Genomic DNA, 13546 nt, shown 5'->3' with positions numbered 1-13546 from the left:
TCTTAAAAATATTTAGCGAGGCAGCCTCCACCGCCTCAACGGGCAGAGAATTCCAGAGATTCACCACCCTTTGAGTGAAGAAGTTCCTCCTCAACTCCGTTCTAAACCCCCCCCCCCCCCCCCCTTGAGGCTGTGCCCCCGAGTCCTACTGTCCTTTCTGAGCAGGAAGAGCCTCTCCACCTCTATCCTATCCATCCCATTCATCATCTTATATGTCTCAATGAGATCTCCCCTCATTCTTCTAAACTCTGAGTACAAGCCTAGTTTATTCAGCCTCTCCTCATAGCTCAACCCCCTCAACTCCAGTATCAGCCTAGTAAACCTCCTCTGCACTCCCTCCAAGGCCAAAATATCCTTGCGTAAGTACGGCGACCAAAACTGCACACAGTACTCCAGCTGCGGCCTCACCAATGCCCTATACAGCCGCAGCAAGACCCCTCTACTTTTATATTCAATCCTCCTCGCTATGAAGGCCAGCATCCCATTCGCCTTCCTGACCACCTGCTGCACCTGCAGGCTGGGTTTTTGCGACTTATGCACAAGGACACCGAGGTCCCTCTGCACCGTCACCTGCTGCAGTTTTTCGCCACGTAAGTAATAGTCCTTCCTACCAAAGTGGACCACCTCGCACTTGCCAACATTAAATTCCATTTGCTATTTCCTGGCCCATTCGCCCAGCCTATCTAGATCCTGCACTGTTATGTTCTATGTTCTTTGCCATTTCCCTTCCTCCTGGTTATTTTTATCTGAAACAAGGCATTGTTTATTGGAAAAGAAAGGCTTCAAAAAGTCTTAGCATTCTTATAAAGTTATGCTGCAGCTCCACATGAAATCTTAAAAACTATGAAAAGCAAGCATGAATTTGAAACCTCTATGACCTGTTTCACAGCATGTTTGTAGTCATATGCATAGAATACCAGAGAGGAGAAATACTAATTGTAGGATGCAGTGAGTGATTTGTACCAGGCATGTGAGAATGCATCGTGGGAAATCAGAGTTGGGGGCCACAACTAAGGATGTCAAAATTAGACTTTATTCATGACATGTTTCAGTTTGCCCTTTTGAGCACTGATTTTAACTGAAGATGCAAATTGCTACTAATCTTCGGGCCTTGCGCAAAAAAAAAAGTTGCAGTTACTTTATGATCAGGAAATTTTTTATTTTTTTTTTACTTCTGTAGTTACCAACCAGATTAAAATAAAAAAAAAATTTTGTTTTGGTCGTTGATCAATGAATCAAAACTGGGAAAAATGCTCACAGGATTGACTAAGCCAAGGATGAAAGAAAGAACAGGTAAAAGCACAATTCCAAAACATTAAATAGAGTTGCAAAGAGGCAGTTACGTATTTTGATGGTCTAAATTACACTTTTCTTACTTTTCACTACAAAAAAACTACTAGTTTGTGTTCGGTGCCTTTTCGTCAATGTGGCCATGGAGCAGGTATCGTGTCTTGTTTCTATCTTATCCTCAAACTCCTTCAACGTGTAGATACCTACCAGCAGGGTACACTGAGTAGTGATCAAGAATGGAATCTTTGGCTGACATTTCCTTTCGGTGACCCAGGGACATGGATCAGCAAACCTGGCAAACAGCAGAGCTTTTTTAATCCATTCATGGGATGAGAGTTACTGGTGAGGTCAATATTTATTCCCCATCTCTCATCGCTGTCGAAGATGGTGGTGAGCTGCTGCCGCCTTGAACAGGACAGGGGATATTCTAAACTAGGATGGCCGGACTTTTTAAAAATTAAAGTTCATCTACGTTGTTGACATTCTCATAATGTTCTTTGTCAAACAAGTTAGGTCTACTCTTTGCTCCCCGTTTTTAAGAAAAAATCATAACGAAAACCATCTGGATATGCCAGACTCTCCAAGAAGCCGTTTTGGAGCCGTTCAAAACTCATCGGTTGCTTTCTGTTGATGTACAGCTTCTGAGCCTTTTAGAACTGTAAAATTAGTCAGATTGTAATTAAGGGATTAGAGTTTCACTGATGGAATTTTAAACAAAGATTGAATTTATAGATACTATTATTTGTCTTTTTCGAATTGCTTGAATTTATTCTTTAAATTTATTAGCAAAAAAAATCACTGCAGATTTGATAGCATCGCCTATAAAATACCTTGCACCCCATGGAATGATTCTAATGTATATTTTGCCTTTTAATAAAAATTTCAGTAAGACATTTTACAGATGTGCTATTTAGCAATTAACAAGAATCTTGGTTGTAATGGCAGGTGTGGCTGAGAGATTCTCTAAGGGGTTTAATGTTCTGAAAGGACCAGTTGATGTAAGTTAGACTTATATTGCATGGTATAATTGGAGGCCTATGATAATATACATTAGCCAAATCATTTTAAATTATCTGATTCATAAAAATCCATGTATAAATAAAACTGTTCGTTAATGAAATTGTCTAATAAAATATGCCATCGCATTCCAAACCAAAGTGTTGTCCTTCAAAAGCTGGATTGTAGCAAAGCAAATTCACCTCGTAAACAGAAAGCTTAAAGAAAATGTTCAGGCAAGTAATAAGAATTGTTGGTTTATAAGTTAATGAATCAAGAATATAGTTAACCCACTAGCCTGGAGTTGTTAATTATTCAGTTTGGAGGTTGATGTTTCTACATAAACCTCACAGTTAAGGCCACTTGTTTATGGTGACTAAATAAATGAAATTTTACATTTTATCATACGGGCCTTTTTAATGCTTTTTGGTGGTTGCTTCCCATGATTTTAAGTGTTTTTGAGTGAATTTGGAAAAGCAATGTCTAGTCCTTTAAGATACAGAGACTGCAGTATTCCTTATAATCAGAGCCACTCATGTAAATGGACTGAATGAGTGAACTTGTGCTGTTTATATTATATAGACTCTACAATTTTTTTCATTGATCTGGGATTATGTTTTACTAGCAGTTTATTTGAATAGGGGCAAAATGAAGGTCTGATGTGTTGCAAAAGAGAAGAGACAGGAGCAAAGGGTATGCCAAAAGCTATTTAAGAACATAAGAAATAGGAGCAGGAATAGGCCATCTAGCCCTTCGAGCCTGCCCCGCCGTTCAATAAGTTCATGGCTGATCTGTCGTGGCTCACTTCCACATTCCCACCCTCTCCCCATAACCCTTAATCCCCTCGCTTATCAAAAACCCATCAACCCGCGTCTTAAAAATATTTAGCGAGGCAGCCTCCACCACCAACGGGCAGAGAATTCCAGAGATTCACCACCCTTTGAGTGAAGAAGTTCCTCCTCAACTCTGTTCTAAACCGCCCCCCCTTTATCTTGAGGCTGTGCCCCCTAGTCCTGCTGTCCTTTCTGAGCGGGAAGAGTCTCTCCACCTCTATCCTATCCGTCCCATTCATCATCTTATACGTCTCAATGAGATCTCCCCTCATTCTTCTAAACTCTAACGAGTACAAGCCTAGTTTATTCAGCCTCTCATAGCTCAACCCCCTCAACTCCGGTATCAGCCTAGTAAACCTCCTCTGCACTCCCTCCAAGGCCAAAATATCCTTGCGTAAGTGCGGCGACCAAAACTGCACACAGTACTCCAGCTGCGGCCTCACCAGTGCCCTATAAAGCCGCAGCAAGACCTCCTACTTTTATATTCAGTCCCCCTCGCTATGAAGGCCAGCATCCCATTCGCCTTCCTGACCACCTGCTGCACCTGCAAGCTGGGTTTTTGCGACTCATGCACAAGGACCCTGAGGTCCCTCTGCACCGTCGCCTGCTGCAGTTTTTCGCCACGTAAGTAATAGTCCTTCCTACCATTATTCCTACCAAAGTGGACCACCTCACACTTGCCAACATTAAATTCCATTTGCCATTTCCTGGCCCATTCGCCCAGCCTATCTAGATCCTTCTGCAGACTCTCCACACCCTCCGCGCAATTTGCCGTTCCACCAATCTTGGTGTCATCAGCAAATTTCGACACCATACACTCGGTTCCCTCCTCCAGATCATCTGTATAAATGGTAAATAGCTGAGGCCCCAGCACTGACCCCTGGGGCACTCCACTAATCACCATCCGCCAATCCGAATAGCACCCATTTACTCCCACTCTCTGCCTCTTATTTGACAACCAATCCTCTATCCATGCTAACACCCTACCCCCAACTCCATGCCCCCTTACCTTCTGCAATAACCTCTTGAGGTACCTTGTCAAACGCCTTCTGAAAATCAAGAAAGACCACATCCACCGGCTCTCCTCTATCTACCGCCCTAGACACATTCTCATAGAACTCCAATAAATTTGTCAGATACGACTTCCCTTTAACGAAACCGTGCTGCGTCTGCTCTATCAAGCAATTCCCCTCAAGATGCCTCGCTATTTCCTCCTTGATGACGGATTCTAACATTTTACCTACAACAGACGTTAAACTAACCGGCCTATAATTCCCTGCCTTTTGCCTGGTACCCTTCTTAAACAACGGCGTAACATTAGCCGCTTTACAATCTTCCGGCACTTCCCCGGAATCCAGCGACGTTTGGAAAATAACCACCAAGGCATCCACTATCACCTCTACCATTTCTTTCAGAACCCTTGGATGCATTCCATCCGGTCCTGGGGACTTGTCCACAATCAGTCCCTCCAGCCTGTCGAGCACCGCCTCTCTAGTAACAATAATGTCATTGAGAACCTCCAGTCCTACCACCTTTCCATCGCTAACACCCGGCAAATTATTCACGTCCTCCTCCGTGAAGACCGAAACAAAGAAGTTGCTCAAGACCTCAGCCATTTCCCCATCCCCTACCACTAAGTCCCCCCTCTCATCCTCTAAGGGTCCAACGTTCACCCTAGCCAGCCTCTTCCTTTTTATATATTTATAAAAACTCCTGCTATCCTTTTTTTATATTAAGCGCTAGCCCAGCTTCATAGTTTTTCCTACCCTTCTTTATCAACTTCTTTGTCAATCTTTGTTGACGTTTAAACCTCTCCCAATCCTCTTCTCGCCCACTACTCTTAGCTACTCTAAATGCCTCTGCTTTTAATTTAACACTTTCCTTCACCTCCTTTGTTATCCACGGCTTATTACCTCTCCTCCTACGGTCCTTTTTAACCATCGGAATAAATTTCTGCTGAGCACCAAGAAAGATCTCCTTAAAGATCCTCCACTGTTCCTCAGCAGACCTACCTTGCAACGCGCTCCCCCAGTCAACATTCGCCAATTCTTCTCTCATCCTACCGTACTCCCCTCTGTTCAAACAAAGGACGCGTGTCCGGGAACCCACTTTCTCCTCCTCCATCTGCACCAGAAACTCCACCATACAATGATCACGCTCCCCAAGAGGATCCTTCACCACAAGGTCCCTAATTCTACCTGCCTCATTACATAACACCAGATCCAAGATAGCTCGCTCCCTCGTCGGCTCCAACACACACTGTTCGAGGAAACTATCCCAGCAGCGTTCCAAAAACAACTCCTCGAGCCTACCGTGTCCAACATGGGTCGACCAATCAATATATAGATTGAAATCCCCCATAGTTATTGCCGTCACATTCCTGCACGCCGCACTTATTTGCGCGTTAACAGCCCGCCCCACCTCCAGATCATTATTCGGGGGCCTATAGACGACACCCACCAGCGTCTTCCTCCCTTTGCTGTTCCTAATCTCCACCCACAACGATTCCACTTTCTGCTCATTGGTTCCTATATCATCCCTTGCTACCACCCTGATGCTATCCTTAATCAGCAGAGCTGCGCCCCCCCGCCTCCTTTTTCCTCCCGCCTATCCTTCCTAAACACTTGATACCCCTGGACATTCAGCTCCCAGGCCCTGTCACCTTGCAGCCAAGTCTCTGTAATGGCCACCAGATCATATCCATTTGTGCTGATCTGCGCCACCAGCTTTGAAAGCAAAAATAAGAGAAAAAAATCAATACCTGCAAAAAAAGAAATAAAATGGGAAGTTGAGATTGTTGGACTTAATGTTGAGTCCAGGAGACTATTAAATGCCGAATCAAAAGCTGAAGTGCTGTTCCTAACTTGCGTTGAACTTCACTGGACCAGTGCGGTATGTTAGTGAGAGAACAAGGTGGAAGATTAAAATGGCAGGATTCCAGAAGCTGGGTACGATGTTTGCAGATTGAAGGAGGTATTCTGCAAAGTGGCATTTGGCATTTTAGAGTCCATTGTTAAGGATGAGATTTCGGAATGCTTGCACATGCATGGTAAAATAGAGCAACATCATCCTTCATCAAGGGGAGGTCATGCCTGACAAATCTGTTAGAGTTCTTTGGGGAGGCAGCAAGCAGGCTGGATAAAGGAGAGCCAGTGGATGTTATCTGTTTGGATTTCAGAAGGCTATTGACAAGGTGCAGCACAGAAGCCTGCTGAGTAAGAAAAAAAGCCCATGGTGTAGAGGCAAAGTACCATCATGTATAAAAGATTGGCTGACTGGCAGGAGGCAGAGTGGGGATAAAAGAGTCCTTTTCAGGATGGCAGCAGTGATGAGAGTTCTGCAAGGATCAGTGTTGAGGCTTTATACTTTAGACATCAGCAATCTAGATGAAGGAGCTGAGGGCATTGTGGCTACATTTGCAGATGATACAAAGATAGGTGGAGGTAGTATTGAGGAGGTGGGGAGACTGCAGAAGGACTTAAATAGGTTAGAAGAGTGTACAAAGTGACAGATGGGATATAGTTTGGAAAAGTATAAGGTTATGCACTTTGATAGGAAGAATAGACATGTAAACTATATTTTACATGGGAAGAGAATTCAGAAATTGGAAGTGCAAAGAGTCTTGGGAGTCTCAGTTCAGGATTCTCTCATTCCCAGGGTGGGTCACTGTCTATGTGGAGTTTGCATGTTCTCCATGTGTTTGCGTGGGTTTTCTCCCACATTCTGAAAGACATGCTGGTTAGATGCATTGATTCGAACAGGCACCGGACTGTGGCAACTTGGAGAATTTCACAGTAACTTAATTGCCATGTTAATGTAAGCCTTGAGACTTATGAATAAATGTCACTTTTCTTAATTAGGAAGGCAAATACAATGTTAGCATTTGCTTTGAGAGGACTGGAATACAAAAACAGGGACGTATTACTGAGGCTTTATAAGGCTCTTGTCGGACAATATTTGGAGTATTGAGCAATTTTGGGTCCTGTACCTAAGGAAGGATGTGCTGGCCCTGGAGAGGATCCAAAAAGAATCACGAGAATGATCCAGGAGTGCAAAGCTTGACATATGAGGAGTATTTGAGGACTCTGGATCTGTACTCAGTGGAGTTTAAGGATGAGGGGGGATCTCATTGCAGAATTACAGAATACTGAAAAATCTGGACAAAGTGGACATGGAAAAGGCTTTTCCATTTGTAGGCGAGACTAGGATTCAAGGGCCCAGCTGCAGAATAAAGGGATTACTCTTTAGAACCAAGATGAGGAATTTCTTCAGCCAGAGAGTGGTGAATCTATGGAATTCATTGCCACAGAAGGCTGTGGAGGCCATGTCATTGAGTATAATTAACACAGGTTCTTGTTTGTGTGGATGGAGAAAACGGCAATAACAATAATGGCTTTAAAATGGCTTTTCTGGCTGAGAGTTAAACATGCTGGGATTTTTGGTCAACTTGTAATTAAAACCACATGCAGGTTGTGAAGTTGTGCTGGTCTGGAAGCAGTGATCTGAAATTGCCTGTGTTGGTCTGTCAAGGAAATTGTTTAAATTTCACTTGGATTTGTGGTTTTGATTTGTATTGCTGTTAAGTGTGGAGCATGCAATATGAACTAAACATAATGGCGTCGTTTGCAAGTAATCTCATTGGATGTTTGAGCCATGTGATTGGTTTCTGGTTGCAGAGTTGGCTGGATGACGAATCTTCTGCAAGTAAGTGGAGGATTTATAGATAAATGGCATTGCAACTTTTGGCAGCAATAATTTGGAAGGGACCAACTGTCACAAGACTTGTATCCTGATGGATGTTTCAGGAAAGAAGAAAATAGATTCTACATCGAGGATATTTCTTGGCAAACGTTGCCCCTAAATTTGGTGGTATCTATTTTCAATTAAATATTTAAAGTTGAATAAAGAAGTTAATGAATTACGTGAATAAGAACATTGCAGCAACATTCTGGATGGGTTTTAGTTTCTGAATGGGAGAAATATGGTGGCTAGAATGGAAATGATTGAAGTCCAGTCATGAGAGAGTAAATTTTTGGTGAAGGATGCAAAGTCGATATGGAAGCAGGAGATTTGAAAAAGGTGGAATATATTGGTTGAGTTTACCGGATGCACGGGAGGAAGCTGAGCTAAGAGTCGAGATACACACCAAGATACACTTACAGGCTTAGTCTGGAAAGCAGTTGGAGTTCAGGCCAGACTGTGTTTGATTATAATTTAGACTTTTCACTTGCATTTGAGTGGTCAAGCCCTAACTACTTCTGGTGTATATCATGGATAACCACTGCAACTTCATACCTTTCATGTATATGAGTAGCACAGTGGTTAGTGCTGCTGCCTGAGTGCCAGAGACCCAGGATTTGCTTTGGCCTTGGGTGACTGTGTGGAGTTTGCACGTTTTCCCTGTGCCTGTGTGAGTTTCCTCCCACAGTCCAAAAATGTATAGGTTAGCTAGATTGGTCATGATCAAATTGCAGGGGAATAAGCTTAGGTAGAGTGCTCTTTTGGAGGTTGGTACAAATGTGATGGGCCGAATGGCCTCCTTCTGCATTGCAGAGATTCTGTGATTCAATTTGAATGCTGATCTTCAATGGCATCACTGCAACAAAGCTTTTGGAGGAGCAGATCAAATTGGACAGCAACTTCCTGATTTCTCTGTTTAACTTGAAGTGCTGACACAGTGGTTGCTATCCAGTTTCATGTCATTAATGATAAGAAACTCATTGCTACTGTATCTCAGAATCCTGGCTGATGTCATTTTGTGATCCCAGCACCTCCAAGATTAAAAAATGCATCCTACTAATAACCACCACCATCTATTGGCTACATAATCTTGGGTAATTATCTTGGTGCAGTTTTAATGAAAGGTAAGTCTTTAGTTTAAAATTAATTTTCCATTCTAAAAATCTTTCACTTTTTTATTGTTATTCCTGATCTTGTTTCTTTACAATATAAACTGTAATTAAACTCAAGTTGAGCAGTAACATTTTCTGAATTTAAATTACCTCCATCTTGCGACACACAGAAAATGTGCCCAAAGTAATTTTTCCCAACTGTTTTTTAACTGCTATGATTTGGCCTTCATACGATTGAGAGGAATTTTTGGTTACATACAAAAAAATGTTAATGCAGTATTCAATTGTGTTGCACTCTGTGAAAGCTAGTTTCACCACACTAATCAAATTGCTGACGTGCTCAAGTTATGTTGAACGTCAGCTAAGAGGTCAGATATTGGATATTTAAAGGTATCTCCCTCACAATGCTGCAGCCTTACATCTCTGATTCATTAGTCATGCCAAGGTGAAACAAGATAGAGGGAAAACTGGGATCTTAATTTAAAAATGCATGTTTTGAGAAGTTTTTACTTTCTGTATTTGGAGCACAAATACTTACCAGCCAATGAGCATTGGTCTCGGCAAAGGAGGACGTGCGGGATAGAAAACAGCTGCCCATATATCCAGCTTCTCTCTGCTATGCAGTAGTCCCCCGAAGCATTCATGGAAATTTAGTAATGACAGTGGAGAATGCACCAAGAGGATGAAATTTCACTGGGAGATATTGCGACCTGTGTCTTAAGGATGACCTTTGTTATATTGTACAGCTATTGCACAGATGGCTGTCAAAATCAGTGTGATCTACAATTTGTATGCATTGGACTATTGCTGGGATATTTCCTGTATCAGGTAATTTGTTGCCCACAAGTGTATCAAGAAAACTACTGATGCATTATTCAACAGTGCTAAAAAAAACTATTATCATTGAAGACAACAACAACTGGTGAGGTTTTATGCCATTCTAAAACCTATCTTTCCCACAATTCAGAGGGCCATTGAATGCATTCGTGTTGCCACAGATGCCTCTCTAAACAGTGCCTAGTCATGCATAACTGAGGGATTTTCCTTATTTGTGTGCATATAGCATGTGACCTCTAGCACAGTGAAATACTAGTTGTCTCATTACATATATACTGAAATGCTTATGACATATTCAAGAATATCCTCTTACCTGTGTTTAAGGATACCATTTGTGCATCCATGTTTGAATGAGTGAAGATCAAAGAAAAATTAAGCAAAAGCAAGGTACGGGAAATGCTGAAAATCTTGAAATGAAATCAGGAAATGCAGAAGTACTCCGCAGGTCGGGTTGCATCGGTGGAGAGTGAACCATAGTTAACATTTCAGGTGGTTGATCTTTCATCAGAGTTGGACAGACCAGGACAGCTGATCTCTGCAGCCATGACTTGTAATATCAATGCATAAACCAGAAGCAGAATTAGATTTAGCAAAGCTCACCCTGAAAGTAAAACTATTAGAAATAGCATTGGAGCAATACATCTTTCCCATCCTCTCTGTATGCTCCACAATATTGTAACAAGAGAAGGTCTTGAAGTGTATTTCAATTGCCTTCAAGGCAGGACTTTGATGGAGTCAAGAGAGTATAATTGCTAATGAAACTGCTTTTCTACATTTAAGTAACAGTGGATTCTGATTCTACGTCAGTTCTGCAGAGCTAACAGCTGGTTTTTTTTCCTTCTGGGCCACTAATTTGTGTCTCAAATTGTAGCTCAGTTCATTTAGAAGTTTTTGTCCCCTTTTTTCACTGGTTTGTTTACCTTTTGTAGAGTAAAATCTATGCTTTAGCCCTTAGATTGAAAATGATTAAATAGTACGTAAACCATCAGGAGGTTTTTCCAGAAACTACAAGTTCAAGACAGAATTTCTTGTTGGCCAAGAGCTGTTAATCGTTCTTCCTTGTGATGTGATGTACACACAGACAGCATTTTTGGGACAGTGTAGTGTATGCTTCGGTGATCCAAGTTCAGCTGGTGGTCGTGTTAATATAGAACTGGACTAAGACTCCTGATGAACTCTGCATGTTACGAGACAAATTGCATTTGGAGTCCCATGTTTGTGACAGCTGGAGATTGAACTGCTGATTCACTGTCACTTCAGGTACTGATATAAATCATCAAGAAAAATAGTAACATGTCCTGCACATATCCTAAGGGAGTTATGACTAGTATCTCAATTGGAATTTTCAAAATAACACTTGGGCAGTCTGTTATTGTGACTAGTTTCATAGGAAGGTTCATAGGTTGCCTATCATCCTTATAGCAATCAGACTAGAGTGAACTCCAAAGTATATAGAAAATAAAGAACAAAACTTCGGTTTATATACTGCCTTTCACAGCAAAAGCATTATAACCATTGAAGTACTTTTTGAAATGCTATCAATATTGTAATTTAGTAAATCAAATGGTACTGTTTTCTAGTTGAAAGCTACAAATCGAGTACAAAATAATTGCATTTCTTTTTCATTTTTCCTGTTTTAACCACTTTATTTCCTCATTTAATTCTTACTTGCTGTGGCAAACTACTTGCCCTCACCGACCTATTTAAGAATGTTGAATTGTTCTGTGTTGAACGGAAGATGTTTTCATTCTGGGAATTTATGAGCAAGGAAGGTCTGATGAATTTTAAATGAGTTGTCAAGGTCTTCCTTAAGTGAAATAAGGGCCTTTTATCAAATGTTCGAATATTTTATCTTTTTTTAAGGATATCATTTTTAAAAATATTTAACCAGTTCTGTAATTAGAGCTTTTATACAGTATCTCCCCTCCCAGAAATGAAAGATGTCTCTGCAAATAATAGTCAGCTCACCCTATCTTTACTCAAATTATCAGACATGGTTGATAATTGTTCACCCTACACTTGTGCATTGTGCGCTTTGGAATGCTGAATAAAATTCCTGTCTAATTTTATTACATTTTTCCCTCATTCTCATACCCACTGGAGGGCAGATGTACCTGAGACATATGTAGTGACACTTCACTACCAACTGAAAAAAGTTAACCGATCTTGTATTGCCTAACTCTGCGTGATAAATGAATCCACAATTTTCTATGGAGCTGACCATTACACCATGAAGTGCGTTTACCTCTTAAGCCATGATGATTAAGACAAAATAATGAGAACAGACCTCTTAATGTTTTCTACCTTAGTGATCACTTTAAACAGTGCTAATAATTGGCATGACTATTCAAAATAATAACATTCACAGCAGTGCTACACATAACACTGCACAAGGGCTGGTCCTATTTTCTGCTCCAATACTGTCTTTCTTTGGCTGTTCTGCCTGTGGATCTCTTGCTCCATATCTCTAAGTGTCCAAATTTGGAATTGTGGATGATGCTGCAGGTGGGGAAGTTGGGAGGGATCAGCTAAGTGCAAACCCAATTGCCCCTTCCCCCAAAAACAAAACACAGATCTACTTTCCCTGGAGTCGAGAGCAAATAATTGCCTGGAGATGAGACAAAATACTTGCACTGGATTTTAAGTTTAATGGATGACCATTAGTTTCTAATGTGACATTACCAACCAACTATAACATTGACTTCTTTATATTTTTGCCAGCGAACAGTTATTTTTGCACATGATGTATGTGATTTTTTTTTACCTGTGGCTGAAAATGCCTACGTAAACATTAACCTTAATGCGTAAAGTTATTTTATTGTAAAGCAACTGTGTTGGTAAATGATTTTAAAACTTAAATACTGCAACATAAGATTTAAAATGCATAATTACCGTAGGCCGGTAGATTTACATCCATTCTGGCAGACTTGATCCTTGATCCTCAATCCTCAACACAGTAGATCATTTCGGCCTCCAAAATGAACTTATTCAATGGGTTTGGTACTCCTGACTTAGAACTGCTCAAGGCACCTTTTTTACCCATTAAGGCACGAGGAAAGCCAGCTGGCCTGTTCAGTTTTGTTGCTTTTTGAGAAGCACTCCAGAATTCTGTAATGTAACTAAACATTTGTCTACACTTCATATTTGATTGCTACTTTTGGTACATCTTTTTTCTACCAATGAAATCTATTGCTGACGCTTGGGATTCATTACAATTTTTGGAGATGTTTGGCGAGTCCCCAATTAAAGTGTTGCATTGTTTCCTAAATGCAGGCACATTTTAAAAGCAGATGCAACGTTCCTGGAAGCTGCTATTTGAAACTATTTGTACCAAGGTTGCCTGTATTGAGACAAGTTTTTCGATTTGACTGCATGAAATATGAGATACATTCCCAACCTAAGATTTTTGGCTCCAATGCATTACAGAGATATGAAGTACATCTTTATTTATAAGCTAAAAATAAACAAAACACGATGCACAATTCGCAAAAACAATTAACATCACTACTCAGCTGGGCAAGAATTACTGAGAGACTGAAGGCTTATCTAACACTATGCACAAGCGTAAAATGTTGGACATGTCGAATAGTGTATCAAAAGCCTCCTTGAACAAATTTTGTGGACAGGTGCAAAATCATACTCCTTGCTTGTGTTGTGGATCAGAGGCTTACTTGAGCACTGTCAAGTCCAGGATTTTTACTGATCCAACAATAAAGATGACTATCAATAATTTTGGCC

The 13546-nt window shown here is 41.0% G+C and overlaps 1 protein-coding gene across 3 annotated transcripts in view; it reads left to right on the top strand.

The window, feature by feature from the left end:
• Nucleotides 1–13546, top strand: part of clint1a (clathrin interactor 1a) — a 185030-nt gene that overhangs the window by 56400 nt on the left and 115084 nt on the right. The gene's annotated exons all lie outside the window — the stretch shown is intronic.

Source organism: Carcharhinus amblyrhynchos, chromosome 13, assembly GCF_965287045.1.
Source record: "Carcharhinus amblyrhynchos chromosome 13, sCarAmb.v2.hapA, whole genome shotgun sequence".
Classification (NCBI taxonomy): Eukaryota; Metazoa; Chordata; class Chondrichthyes; order Carcharhiniformes; family Carcharhinidae; genus Carcharhinus; species Carcharhinus amblyrhynchos.
The sequence above is the reverse complement of the archived record's forward strand: the minus strand, read 5'-3'. Positions and strand labels throughout refer to the sequence as shown.